The sequence below is a fragment of the Scylla paramamosain genome, chromosome 34 (assembly GCF_035594125.1).
Source record: "Scylla paramamosain isolate STU-SP2022 chromosome 34, ASM3559412v1, whole genome shotgun sequence".
Classification (NCBI taxonomy): domain Eukaryota; kingdom Metazoa; phylum Arthropoda; class Malacostraca; order Decapoda; family Portunidae; genus Scylla; species Scylla paramamosain.
In genome coordinates, this window is record NC_087184.1 from 2755001 (window position 1) to 2770056 (window position 15056).

Genomic DNA, 15056 nt, shown 5'->3' on the forward strand with positions numbered 1-15056 from the left:
GAAGTGAGAAAGCATCTGCAGGAGGTAACTCAGCCCTTCAAAGGATACTTTCACCATGGAGAGGTTACTTGGCACTGAAACGGACACTAAATCAGTGTCTCTTCAACACTGACTCCGTTGATGGCAGTGATGTCTTGAAAGATTATTTTGTTGAGCTGGATGGGAAATTTCATTCTGCGTTCAGTGGTGTGCGTCTGCTCTTGTTGAGACAAACAAAAGCCTTCAGCTTTTTGCAAGTTACCCATTGACTTCACCCACAGAGGAGATGAAAGCTATATCATATAAAACTGATAAAATTGTGGTATCATATGTTGCTAATTTCGTTACGATCGGGCGCGTAGATCCGGAGATATTAGCGTTTGAATAGCGTTACGGAGGGGCCGGGCCGGGTCGTGCCGGGCTGCTCAAAATGAAACAACAACCTCCAGAGTAAACTTGTCTTCGCTCCTAATACTAATAACAACAACAACAACAAAAATAACAACAACAACAGTAAGAATAATAATAATAATAATAATAATAATAACAATAATAATAATAATAATAATAATAATAATAATAATAATAATAATAATAATATTAAGTGGACAAGTGAAACACGATTTTGAAAGGTAAAATATATACCATATGTTTGCATATTTGTTTTTTTTTTCTTTCCATTCTTTATATTTCATATCTGTGACTGTGTTAGCCTCTCTCTCTCTCTCTCTCTCTCTCTCTCTCTCTCTCTCTCTCTCTCTCTCTCTCTCTCTCTCTCTCTCTCTCTCATTCGACTTCTGCTTCCGTCCTCTTCACGTCACTTCCCTCCGTCCCTCTCTTTCTCCCTATTCCCACTCTCCCTTTCCCTGCATCTCCCTGCCCTCTCCCTCCCCACTGAGGAAGTCGCGTGGGGAAGCTGCCGCAAAAATGAGAGATAAACGCAGGTATTTACAGGTAATTGAGCGCACCGTCACCACCTCTTATTATCAAGGAACGAGAGAGAGAGAGAGAGAGAGAGAGAGAGAGAGAGAGAGAGAGAGAGAGAGAGAGAGAGAGAGAGAGAGAGAGAGAGAAAGTAAGAGGTAACAGAATCGCGGCTACTGTGAGTTGCCTCAGACACCTGTGTTTCAGTGAGGAAAACAAGATGAGGCTTAGTAGAGGAGAGGTGGTGTTCTACAGATTGAAAATTAGATCTAAGACCGCCAATCTTGCAGAAGTTAATGAAGAAAAAGTTGAGGCGGTTGTCAAATCACATAGGGTCCATGCCTGAAGACCAGTTCGACCTGGGTAGAGATAAGAAATCAGGCGTTCTGTTGCTTCCCTGCGTGAACTCTTTACTTCCTGAAGGGTTCAACGTCTACGAAAACACGTGGAAAAGTGCAGGGTGGTATCATCAGAGTAGGAGTGGATAGGACATGAAGTTTGGTTTAGAAGATCATCCATGAATAATAGGAAGAGAGTGGGTGACAGGGCAAAACCCTAAGTAACACCACTGTTAATAGATTGAGGATAAATACAGTTACCGTCTACCACAGCAGCAATAGAACGGTCAAGAGGAAAATTTGAGATGAAGTTGCAGAGAGAAGGATAGAAGCCGTATGAGGATAGTTTGGAAATCAAAGCTTAGGGAGCGGAGCCAAAAGTGGCAGATGGAATTCAATACAAAGAAATGCAGTGCGATACAATTTGGCAAGAGTGGCAAGAGACGGATAAGAGAAAAGTCTTGCGCTGCGACGCCGCAGGAGGAGTGGAGACATGCAGGTAGCAAGATCAGAAGAGCTGTCAGCGTGAAAGTAGCGGTAGGCAGTAGATTCAGAGGAGGCAGTACACACCTGCTGAAACGATAATTGCTGAATCACTGAATCAGAAGGTGCTGTGAACTTACCATTAACTCAGCTGTGACCTCACTCAACGTTTGTGTCTCACAACACAAGGGAGCATTCACAGTCTGCCCTCTAAAGACAACTCTCTTGCATCACACAAAACTACTTGCACCTAATTACACACACACCCTTCACTCAAAACTTAAAACAATATGGCGGCACCCCCTCATTACAAAAGCAAACAAGAGAATTCCTTGCCAAAAACTTCCGTAAGGCAGGTCTCCAGTAAAGGTGCCGTGAATTGGGGATCACAAATATCTAGGGAAAAAGGACCAGCTCATTGCCATGATTCTTGGCAAATGTCAAGCCACACAAGTGACTCACCACGGCCAGCCCACCTCTCACCTGACGCCGACAGGGACACCCCTTCACCAGCCAGTGAAACAGAACCACCCCTGCAGCCTTCCTGGCCTGCCTTCTCTTCGCCCGAGGTTCTACAACCGATCCCCTCTCTATCCTGGGTCCTGCAAATGCCTAATTGCCATCTGAGGCCTGCAACCAGCCCACCCGCCGAATTAGATCCTGCAACCGGCCCACCCGTCGCTCGATGTTCTGCAACAGTAGAACCTGTCCTGCAGCCGGCCCACCGGCCGCCCGAGATCCTGCAGCCGGCCCACACGCCGCCCGAGGTCCTGCAACCAGCTCATCCGCCACCCGAGATCCTGCAACCAGCCCACCCGCCGCCCGAGGGCCTGCAGCCGGCCCCTACTCTGCCCATGGTCCTGCAACCAGCCCATCCTCAGCCCGGGGATGGGCATCCAGCCCCTCCACCCCTCGAGGAGCTCCAGACACCTCTTATGCAGCAGGGGGATGGGGATGACTCGTGGCCAAATCCTACACCGTCTCCTCACCTGCGGCTCACCTTATCACCATCCGGCAATGCGAGGTCACCAATGACGCTCCCAGCATCCCTGTCTCCATTCAGTCCGCAGGTAGCGCAGCCAACACTGGGGAATACGCAGGAAAACAACAAAATTATTGACGATCTAGCTGTTAAAGTTCATAAACTCACACAAGACACTGAAACAATAATATGCAAGATAGAAACAAAAAAGTTGGAGGTCGAACTACTGAACACAGAAGTCAAAACTGCCTACACAACAATCGAATCCCTTCAACAGCGAATAAGTGTTAGAAAGACAAAATACATTCAACAGTGAACAGCAGCTTTGTGTTGCCAATCCTCCACCTCCTAGCACTCTCATCCCCCGCCGGCCAAGGTAAAGTACCAACACTGTCCCAACATATCCACTGCTCAAAACGGTATTTCACAAATGTCAATCAGCGTTCATTCCACTCACTCCACTGCCTACCCTCCCCCACCCCGTCCGATGCCCCACCCTGCCTATCCTCCCAAACCACGTCCGATGCCCCACGCTGCCCCACCAGCACCTGCTCAGCTGGGTGCTCATGGTCGTACGCCCGGTAGGTGGACGCTAGATAACTCCTTAAGGCCTCGAAGATCAGGGTTCAGAACGCACACCAAATACACTCTGGGGAACACACTCCGAAGCAACATTTTCACTACACAATACGCACAATACGCACTGCCGAAGAATCTTTCCATCCACAAATATGCAGCAGCGTAATCAGAAGAAACTAGGAAGCTACAATATCGGTGAATTCAACCACAAACAGTTGACGTGTAGGTACGACCACAAGCTGAGGTGTGAAGGATGCCATACACTTGGACACAAATCTCGCCTATGTAGTTACTACAGCGGTTAGGGATGTGGCGAGGAGGATGCTGCCGATGTGTTTGATATTAAAAACGATTTCATAACTATTTAACATACAAACACCCGGTCTCTACAGTCAAACCTTGATGACATTAAGCATCTTGTACACGAAAGAAATGTCGATTTGTTGTGTTACCGAGACGTGGCTTCGTAATGAAATTGCTGATGAACATGTAACCATTCCTAACTTCACAACACACAGGTGTGATGGTGGACGTGGCGGAGGAGTCTGCATATATGTAAGCAAGCAACTGAAGGCAAGTGTGATAAAACTACCTACTCCTAAGCAGTCCGGTGTCCAGGACTTATGGACGAGTGTACAGTGCCGTAAGTTGCCAGCTTTTATTATAGGTTGTGTTTAAAGACACCCCAAGACCCCAGCTTCCTCTTCTGAATATGTCCAAGATGTGTTGAAACAATTGTCTGTATGTAAGAAATGGCTTTATATGTTTATGTGATTTTAATGATGATTTATTTTCCAAGAAAAACAAAATTAATGGTATTATCAGAAATAGCAGACTCACACCAATGATAAATGAGTACACTAGGATGACGTCAACCACAACCACAGTGCTGGATCTGATCATTAATAATAAACCAGAAAGTGTTTTAGCCACCTCTGTTGTTCCTGGGCCAGCAACTCATCGTGACCTAATTGGTATTACAATAAATATCATGAAGACAGAGAGAGCATGAACTAAAAACTTTTTGTCTTCTTGCTAAATAAAACAAGGGCTCCTTTTGTGAGCTACTCATGCTAGAATCCCATCATTTTTATCAAATACTGACCACAGGCGACGTTGATCTGCAACATGATATTTTAATACTAATTTAATCACTTGTCGGGATGAGTGTGCTCCTTTAGTAACTAAGGCAGTAAGCAGACCTGCAGCGCCTTGGCTCACTGAGGGTTTGCGTGTAGCAGTGAGGCAGCGTGACGACACCCGCACCAAGCTGAGGAGAGACAGACCCAATATTTGCCTGCAACAGCAATGCGCGAGTGAGAAGAAAGAAATAAAGTCTCTTACTGGTGCTGATAAAAAAAATATATATATATTATCTTAAAAAGTTTAATAAAAGCAAGCAAAATTCATCGGCCATATGGAATGTGATAGAAGAACTAGTTCCCAGCAAGAAAAGTAGATCGAGAAAAAACATGAACTTCATAATGTCTTTGAAAAAGCAGAAGACTTTAATCATTTCTTTGCAAATGTAGGAAAGACAACATATGACAACGCAGCAGACACTAGTGCAGTCAGTCATCCCCCCTGCACCCTTCTTTTCATAAAGTACAGCAGTGTGACTGAAAAATTCAGACCCAAGCCAGTAGACACCAACACACTCATATTAACAGTAAAAAGTAAAATTGAAACACATTCTATGGGCTCAGATGGAATTTTGCTCAAATTTATCAAGGAAGCCTTATATCTTATTACATCGTACCTAACATGCGTCATAAATGGCTCAATTGTTACCACAGTATTTCCTCAGGCTTGGAAAAACGCATGTGTCGTTCCTTTGCTAAGGAAAGGTGAGTTTAATGATTCAAACAATTATCGTCCTGTTCCTCTTTTACCGATGTTCTCCAAGATATCGGAAAAAAAATGTATGTCAACAGCTTTTACAATTTTTAAAGGATAACAAATACATTTCTAACAGCCAGCATGGCTTTAGACCTAATCTCTCTACTGAGTCTGCGCTAACTATTATAACAGATAATACTTACAGTAATATTGACCACAAGAGAGTGTCACTGTTGATGCTGTGTGATTTGTCTAAAGCATTCGACAGTGTCAGCCATGACATCCTCCTGGGAAAGTGTTGTGACCTCAACATAGACTCCTTCAACAACTATTTATACAATATGACTCAGCCACTCAAACTGCAAAGGGCAACATCTACCAAAGTAAATGTCCATTTCGGTGTCCCTCAAGGCAACATCCTTGGACCAGTATTGTTCACTATACATCTTAATGACATGGCTAAGTGCATCAGTGACTGTACTTTATTTCATGACACTCAGTTTCTTCACAGTGGTCCTATAGCAGACCTAGAGAATATCATTAACCCTTGTTAAGGCAAAACAATATTTTCTCAAGAATGGGTTAATGATCAACACTAATAAAACACAGTGCATATTTCTCGGTGCCAGACACTTGCTGTCACTGTTGCCTCAAGACACTGTCATTAGATATGATGGTATTTTTTTATGTATTTTATTTATCTTTTTTTTTTTTTTTTTCACTACAAACTTGGTTTTACAATGGCTTATAACAACATTTTATTAAATTTTACTAAAATTTTATTTTTCTGTAATTGTATTTTTACTTCGTGCTTTACCTTTGTCTTACTCTTAGCTCTTTTACTATAGACTTACTTTTATTTGCCCAGTTTTATGTTTACCGATATTTAACTAATTTTACAATGACTTTTATTTGTTTCAGTATCAGTCATTAGGGCAATGATGTACATAAAAGAATGAATGAAATTACATGGGTACAGGGCACAACCACTGGGCTCTCGCAGAGCTTTGAGCTACAGAGATCTCAATATTCAGCAATTTCTCGATGTGCGTGGTGTTTCCATTGTTGCATTGCTGACACCTTCTCTCGTCAGTCGCCTTCCATCAATAATTAACCTCTCTATAAAGAGTTGCATAGTGATAAGACCACCACAGATGACAGTGAAGGAAGGAAAATGAAGCAGCACAGAGACGGACAGACATGGACACGTGGGAACACGAGGGAGGCTGCAGGAAGGCATGTATGTTATGTGGGCGATGAGTGAACCGCTGATTCTATAAACAAAGGGAAATATTCTCTTTATTCCTGTGTGATTGCTGCTTTTAGCCCAAGGGATTGTTAATACTGCTGCTACTACTAATAATATTAATAACTACAATATACCTCACAATGAAAATTATCAAACTTCTACCAAGTCGCAAATTTATGTAACCTCTCTTTTTTTATTACCATTTAATGGCATTCGAGAGTTTACAATACGTCTAAGTCTTCAGTGTCCATAATACTGCTAGTACTACTTGTAGCAGTAGTAGTAGTAGTAGTAGTAGTAGTAATAATTACCTATCATCAGCCACTTGGCGCAATGATTGTTACATTAAGTTCATAATATGTCAGTTTATCCAGAAATTGCTCAGTTTTTTGTGATAACACAGAAAACGGTCCTTTATATAAGACGAACAATAGTATATCTATTCCTGGGTTTGTTAGGCTGAAGCACTACATGTTACGTAATGAAATTTGAAAATAAAAGAATTCGAATTGCTGCTTCAAAACAATGAACACTAATGAAAAGTTAAATGTTAGGAAGGTTGGTGCAGAGAAAGATACAGGCGGTGTTTCCAGGCGGTTCCTCCCTTGAAGACCAAGAGATTGATCTCAAAGTGTGAGACCTGCTGGATCACATTTGACAGTCACACACAACATCGTTCAAGTTTTCTCTAATACTAACTCGCTTCAAGAGGGCAGAGCAGGCAAGCAGAGGTCGCTGCCTTAATGAATGATTGCCTCACAGACACACGCACATTTGAGGGCAACAAACACAGAGGCAACACCCGAGGCGCTCACAGCAAAAGGTTCCCGCCTCGCCTCGCTGGCAAGCTGATTCCTCGACTCGCGTCAACCCAACTCATTTTTCATCGCAAGTCGGCAATTTTCTTTTCGATGCAAAATTAAATCACTTTCGGAAACTTGGGACCAAATTTGTTCAGGCCGGGGAAAGACTTGGTGGACGCGGTGGAGGAGCAGGCGGCCGACTGCAGCTGGCTGGATCTGGGCCCAAGGTCCACGCCAGCCTCCTCTTCTGCTCCACCTACGAAATTGTTAGCGTCACTTGCAGCCCCTGACAGCCCAAGGAGACGCCACCACACACCCTACGGCAAATACTGCCAGCCCAGGAGCCCTTTAGGGGAGGACCGTGCTTCCTCCATGGCAGTGTCCGGCGAATGGTGGGTGGCTCTTGGTCACCATGACCTCGCGTTCACTGTGAGGGGCTGCAAGCGTCGACGCCATTGCCCATTGGATTTAAATGGACCCTGAAGGAAAGAAGGGTTCGCCTCTATGTATCGTGTATCATCATTGTGGAACGCATCGTGTATTGTCATCGTGAATTATCATCGTGTATTATCATCGTGGGACGCATCGTGTATTATCATCGTGTATTGTCATCGTGTATTATCATCGTGTATTATCATCGTGTATTATCATCGTGTATTATCATCGTGGGACGCATCGTGTATTATCATCGTGTATTGTCATCGTGTATTATCATCGTGGAGCGCATCGTGTATTATCATCGTGTATTATCATCGTGGGACGCATCGTGTATTATCATCGTGTATTGTCATCGTGTATTATCATCGTGGAGCGCATCGTGTATTATCATCGTGTATTATCATCGTGGGACGCATCGTGTATTATCATCGTGTATTATCATCGTGTATTATTATCGTGTATTATCATCGTGTATTATCATCGTGGGACGCATCGTGTATTATCATCGTGGGACGCATCGTGTATTATCATCGTGTATTATCATCGTGTATTATCATCGTGGGACGCATCGTGTATTATCATCGTGTATTATCATCGTGTATTATCATCGTGTATTATCATCGTGGGACGCATCGTGTCTTATCATCGTGTATTATCATCGTGTATTATCATCGTGTATTATCATCGTGTATTATCATCGTGTATTATCATCGTGGGACGCATCGTGTATTATCATCGTGTATTATCATCGTGTATTATCATCGTGGGACGCATCGTGTATTATCATCGTGTATTATCATCGTGGGACGCATCGTGTATTATCATCGTGTATTATCATCGTGGAACGCATTGCATCATGTAATCATCGTTGTATCATCGCTTTACTTACACTAACACAACACAAAACAACACAACACACGGAAGAGAACCTTTTTGGGGAGAAAGGAGCTTCTTTCATCACACACAACACAACACACAACACAACACAACACAACACACACACGGAAGAGGACCTCTTTGGGGAGAGAGGATCATCTTTCATCACACACAACACAACACAACACAACACACACACGGAAGAGGACCTCTTTGGGGAGAGAGGATCATCTTTCATCACACACAACACAACACAACACAACACACACAACACGAACACAAACACAACACAAACAAAACACAACACAAACACAAACACAACACAAACACAACACAAACAAAACACAACACAAACACAAACACAACACAAACACAACACAAAACACAACATAACACAACACAAACACAACACACACACAAACACACACACACACACATACACATAATATTATCTAACATAATAACATCATAATTACAAACACAGCAACAATAGGGAGAGATAATGACAATATGTAATAGTACAAACGGTTCCTGGCTGCAATGACTCAAATTCAATTCACACTCTGTCACTCGCCTGCAGCTCAACAAAATAATCTTTCAAGACATCATTGCCATCAACGGAGTCACTGTTGAAGAGAAACTGATTCCGTGTCCGTTTCAGTGCCACAGTAACCTCTCCAGGGCGAAAGTATCCTTTGAAGGGCTGAGTTACCTCATGCACATGCTTTCTCACTTCAGTCACAAAGACCAGTTCATAATAATGTATTCCCTCGTATCTATATAGGCCTACCACTCTCTCCTCTATTCTCTCCACAGGCCCAATTAAAGCATCATAACACAAACCGGTCTACCATCCAGCCAACTCTCTCAAAACACCAGTACTTTTTACCTCCTCATTTCTTACTCTATCGATCCCACCATGTTACTCCACACACACTCCACAAACACTTCGTTTCCTGTACACTTAACAGTTTCTTCTCCGCTGCTCCCGTGTTCCATGTTTCAGCACCACACGGCACAGCGGATACCACTATTCCCACATATAACTCTCTCTCTGTACACTCACACCAGTGTCCTTTGCTTGAGGATCTTTCTTAGTCCACCAAAAACTTTTCCTGCTTCTTTCACTCCGCACTTCACCTCTGTCTCAACTCTTGTGTCCACTGTGACTTGATCCCAAGTACTTGAAACAATCCACCTCTTCCACCTCCTCTCCACTTAATCTTGCATACCTCCCTCCACCACCTCTCCCTCCACTCACGCCACCACCAACTCTCACACATGTCCTGCCATATACACAGAAACGCTTCCCTCCTTACAACACCTGGAACTGTGAAACTTTTTAAAAACTTGTGAATACCTTTCTTCTCTCTCAGCACTCTACCTACTACATCTTTCCAAATCTTCCTATTCTCTGCTTTCTTCCTGTTACAAAACCTTCAGTTATCAGAGAAGTGCCACCCAATGGGCCCTCGGGCTTATGCATTCGTGCTTTCCAGTGGGTCGCCTTCGTTGATTCATATAATAATAATAATAACAAGCTGCCTCCAACTCCACAAACTTTGAAAACGTCCCATACTTTTCTTACCAGTTGTCACCGCCAGCAGGCGGCGAAGGTTGATTCAGACCCACACGATGACACGAATCATTTATTGAATCCGATTGAATCCGGTTGGATCCGCTTGAATTCGCTTGAATTCGGTCAAAACCTGAAGACATACATTAATGATCATAGACAATATTCTATATGAATAATTTGTGTAATACAGGTATGATTGTGCACGTTACTTATAGGATAATGTATTCGTACACAGACAGTTGTTACACCACGGACTGAGTTTGTTTGCTTGTAGAGGCAAGCACCAGGGACTGTGTTTGCTTACAGAGGCAAGCACCAGGGACTGTGTTTGCTTACAGAGGCAAGCACCAGGGACTGTGTTTGCTTACAGAGGCAAGCACCATGGACTGTGTTTGCTTACAGAGGCAACCAGGGACTGAGTTTGTTTGCTTGTAGAGGCAAGCACCAGGGACTGTGTTTGTTTGCTTGCTGAGGCAACCACCAGGGACTGTGCTTACAGAGGCAACCAGGGACTGGTTTGTTTGCTTAAAGAAACAACCAGGGACTGAGTTTGTTTGCTTAAAGAAACAACCAGGGACTGGTTTGTTTGCTTAAAGAAACAACCAGGGACTGAGTTTGTTTGCTTAAAGAAACAACCAGGGACTGAGTTTGTTTGCTTAAAGAAACAACCAGGGACTGAGTTTGTTTGCTTAAAGAAACAACCAGGGACTGGTTTGTTTGCTTAAAGAAACAACCAGGGACTGAGTTTGTTTGCTTGCAGAGGCAACCAGAAATGAGTTTGTATACTTACAGAGGCTACCACCAGAGCCTGAGTTTGTTTGCTTGCAGAGGCTACTGCCAAGGACAGAGGTTGTATGTTTACTGAGGCAACCACCAGGGACTGAGTTACTGAGTTTGTTTGCTTACAGAGGCAACCACCAGGGACTGAGTTACTGAGTTTGTTTGCTTACAGAGGCAACCACCAGGGACTGAGTTACTGAGTTTGTTTGCTTACAGAGGCAACCACCAGGGACTGAGTTACTGAGTTTGTTTGCTTGCTGAGGCAACCACCAGGGACTGAGTTTGTTTGCTTGCTGAGGCAACCGGAACTGAGTTTTTATACTTACAGAGGCTAGCACCAGAGACTGAGGTTGTTTGCTTGCTGAGGCTACCACCAGGGACTGAGGCTGTTTGCTTGCTGAGGCTACCACCAGAGACTGAGTTTGTATGCTTATACCAGGGAACGAGTTTGTATGCTTGCAGAGATCAGACACTATCAGGGAGAGAGCTTGTGTGCTGGCAGACACCAGACACCATAAGGAAGGGAGTCTGTGTACTTGCAGGGATCAGACACCATCAAGGAGTAAGCTGGTGTGCTTACAGAGACCGAACACCATCAGAGAGTGAGCTTGTGTGCTTGTAGGGAGCAGACACCCTCAGGGACTGAGCTTGTGTGCTTGCAGGGAGCAGATACAATCAGGAAGTGAGCTTGTGTGCTTGCAGAGTATCAGGCTCCATCAGGGAGTGCATTTGTATGCTTGCATAGGCTAGACATCACCAGAGGGTGAGCTTGTGTGCTTACAGGGATCAGACACCATCAGGGAGTGAGACTGTGTGCTTGTAGAGACCAGACTTCATCAGGAAGTGAGCTTGTGTGCTTGCAGGGATCAAGACACCACCAGGGGTGGTTAGACACCACCAGACGGTGAGCTTGTGTGCTTGTAGAGGCTAAACACTACCAGGGAGTGGTTTGTGTGCTTATGGCTGTGTACTTACAGAGGACAGAGGCGAGATGCTATCATTGGTTACCTGCAACGACGCTCAAGCGAGGGGTTTGAGTGTCTTGGACTCAGACATCTTGCATGAACAAGAGAGGAAGCAAGGTCACTCCAGATGGACTCTTAACTCTTGGAGCCGAACTGGACGTGGTAGACCAGGGGGAGGACAAGGATTCTTCAATGCTTGCACGTGACAACCGAGTCACGGGAGTCTCACCAGGGGGAGCACATCGTAAGAAGAAAGACCACTAGAGATCCTGACATCTTTGAGGTAGTGTTGATGTAAGGAGATGAAGGATGCTTGTTATGACATGAGGCTAAGATGAGGCCGGCCTTCTCGCCGTCGCTAATGGATAACGATGGACAAGGTAGGAACCCAGGCAGTAACTGAGGACGATTGGGAAACTTTGCTGAGGACACTCGTGCAGGGAGGACGTGTGTCGGTGCAGAGACAGAAGTAGATAGACATACCTGGAGCACCTGTCAGAAAGGGCGTGCGCGTTACTTAACGATTACCCCAAGACCCAAACACGTAAGTGTAACAACTGTCTGTCAACATCTAGTCTGTCTGTCATCATCTACCTTTCCTTCTTGCTGGAAGTTTGCCTACATTCAACCTGTTCCTAAAAAGGGTGACCGTTCTAATCCCTCAAACTACCGTCCTATTGCTTTAATTTCCTGCCTATCTAAAGTTTTTCAATCTATCCTCAACAGGAAGATTCTTAAACATCTATCACTTCACAACCTTCTATCTGATCGCCAGTATGGGTTCCGTCAGGGCCGCTCTACTGGTGATCTTCTGGCTTTCCTTACTGAGTCTTGGTCATCCTCTTTTAGAGATTTTGGTGGAACTTTTGCTGCTGCCTTGGACATATCAAAAGCTTTTGATAGAGTCTGGCACAAAGCTTTGATTTCCAAACTACCCTCCTACGGTTTCTATCCTTCTCTCTGTAACTTCATCTCAAGTTTCCTTTCTGACCGTTCTATTGCTGCTGTGGTAGACGGTCTCTGTTCTTCTCCTAAATCTATTAACAGTGGTGTTCCTCAGGGTTCTGTCCTGTCACCCACTCTCTTCTTATTATTCATTAATGATCTTCTAAACCAAACTTCTTGTCCTATCCACTCCTACGCTGATGATACCACCCTGCACTTTTCCACGTCTTTTCATAGACGTCCAACCCTTCAGGAGGTAGACATATCACGCAGGGAAGCCACAGAACGCTTGACTTCTGATCTTTCTAAAATTTATGATTGGGGCAGAGCAACCTTGGTATTGTTCAATGCCTCAAAAACTCAATTCCTCCATCTATCAACTCGACACAACCTTCCAGACAACTATCCCCTCTTCTTCAATGACCCTCAACTGTCCCCCTCTTCTACACTGAACATCCTCGGTCTGTTCTTTACTTATAATCTGAAATGGAAACTTCACATCTCATCTCTAGCTAAAACAGCTTCTATGAAGTTAGGTGTTCTGAGACGTCTCCGCCAGTTTTTCTAACCCCCCCCAGCTGCTAACTCTGTACAAGGGCCTTATCCGTCCATGTATGAAGTATGCTTCACATGTCTGGGGGGGGTTCCACTCATACTGCTCTACTAGACAGGGTGAACATAAGAACATAAGAAATAAGGGAAGCTGCAAGAAGCGACCAGGCTTACACGTGGCAGTCCCTGTATGAAACACACCTACCTATTTCCATCTGTTATCCCCATCCATAAACTTGTCTAATCTTCTCTTAAAGCTCTCTAGTGTCCTAGCACTAACTACATGATTACTGAGTCTGCTCCACTCATCTACCACTCTATTTGAGAACCAATTTTTTCCTATCTCCTTCCTAAACCTAAATTTTTTAAGCTTGAACCCGTTATTTCTTGTTCTACCCTGGTTGCTGATCCTAAGAATTTTGCTTACATCTCCCTTGTTATAACCCTTATACCACTTAAAGACTTCTATCAGATCCCCTCTTAACCTACGTCTCTCTAGAGAATGTAAATTTAACAGCTTCAACCTCGCCTCGTAAGGAATACTCCTCATCCACTGTATCCTTTTAGTCATTCTCCTCTGTACTGACTCTAATAGACCTATATCTTTCCTGTAATGTGGGGACCAGAACTGCACAGCGTAGTCTAGATGAGGTCTGACCAGCGCCAAGTATAACTTTAATATTACTTCCGGCCTTCTACTTTCAACACTTCTAAAAATTAATCCTAGTACCCTATTTGCTTTGTTTCTGGCTTCTATGCATTGTTTCCCTAGACGGAGTTCAGAGCTAACTATAACTCCTAAATCTTTCTCGTACCCTGTACCTACCAGATTTTGGTTGTTTAATGTGTATTTGGTTGTTTAATGTGTAAAAGGGTGGAATCAAAAGCTTTTCGTCTCATCAACTCCTCTCCTCTAACTGACTGTCTTCAGCCTCTCTCTCACCGCCGCAATGTTGCATATCTAGCTGTCTTCTACCGCTATTTTCATGCCAACTGCTCTTCTGATCTTGCTAACTGCATGTGTCCCATCCTTCCGCGGCCTCGTTGCACAAGACTTTCTTCTTTCTCTCACCCCTATTCTGTCCACCTCTCTAACGCAAGAGTTAACCAGTATTCTCAATCATTCATCCCTTTCTCTGGTAAACTCTGGAACTCCCTGCCTGCTTCTGTATTTCCACCTTCCTATGACTTGAATTCCTTCAAGAGGGAGGTTTCAAGACACTTATTCATCAATTTTTAACCACTGCTTTGACCCTTTTATGGGACTGGCATTTCAGTTGGCATTTTTTTTTTATTAGATTTTTGTTGCCCTTGGCCAGTGTCCTTCCTATATATAAAAAAAAAAAATTAACGTGCAGCATCATACCTGTACTACACAAATTATTCATATAGAATATTGTCTATGATCATTAATGTATGTCTTCAGGTTTTGACCGAATTCAAGCGAATTCAAACTGATCCAACTTTATTCAATCGGATTCAATAAATGATTCGTGTCATCGTGTCGGTCTGAATCAACCTTCGCCGCCTGCTCGCGGTAACACCAGTCCTATCACACACTTTCCCCAAGTCCTTCAACGCCAAAAAAGCAGCACTTCCTTCCCTTTCCAAAAGACATGTCACACTGCTGCCTAACTGCAAAAACCTGATCTACACAACCTCTTCCCTTTCTACAGCCTCACTGCTCCTCCGGGATGGCATTCTCTGTTCTCTGTCCGATTCTCCTTTTGAGAAGCCTCCCGTAC

The 15056-nt window shown here is 43.9% G+C and overlaps 1 long non-coding RNA gene across 2 annotated transcripts in view; it reads right to left on the reverse strand.

Annotated features, from left to right (window-relative positions):
• Positions 1–15056, reverse strand: part of LOC135090035 (uncharacterized) — a 135790-nt gene that overhangs the window by 93841 nt on the left and 26893 nt on the right. For both annotated transcript variants that reach the window (XR_010261738.1, XR_010261736.1), the window contains exon 3: positions 2725–2809. This is a non-coding gene — a long non-coding RNA (uncharacterized LOC135090035). The remainder of the gene's footprint in view (positions 1–2724; positions 2810–15056) is intronic.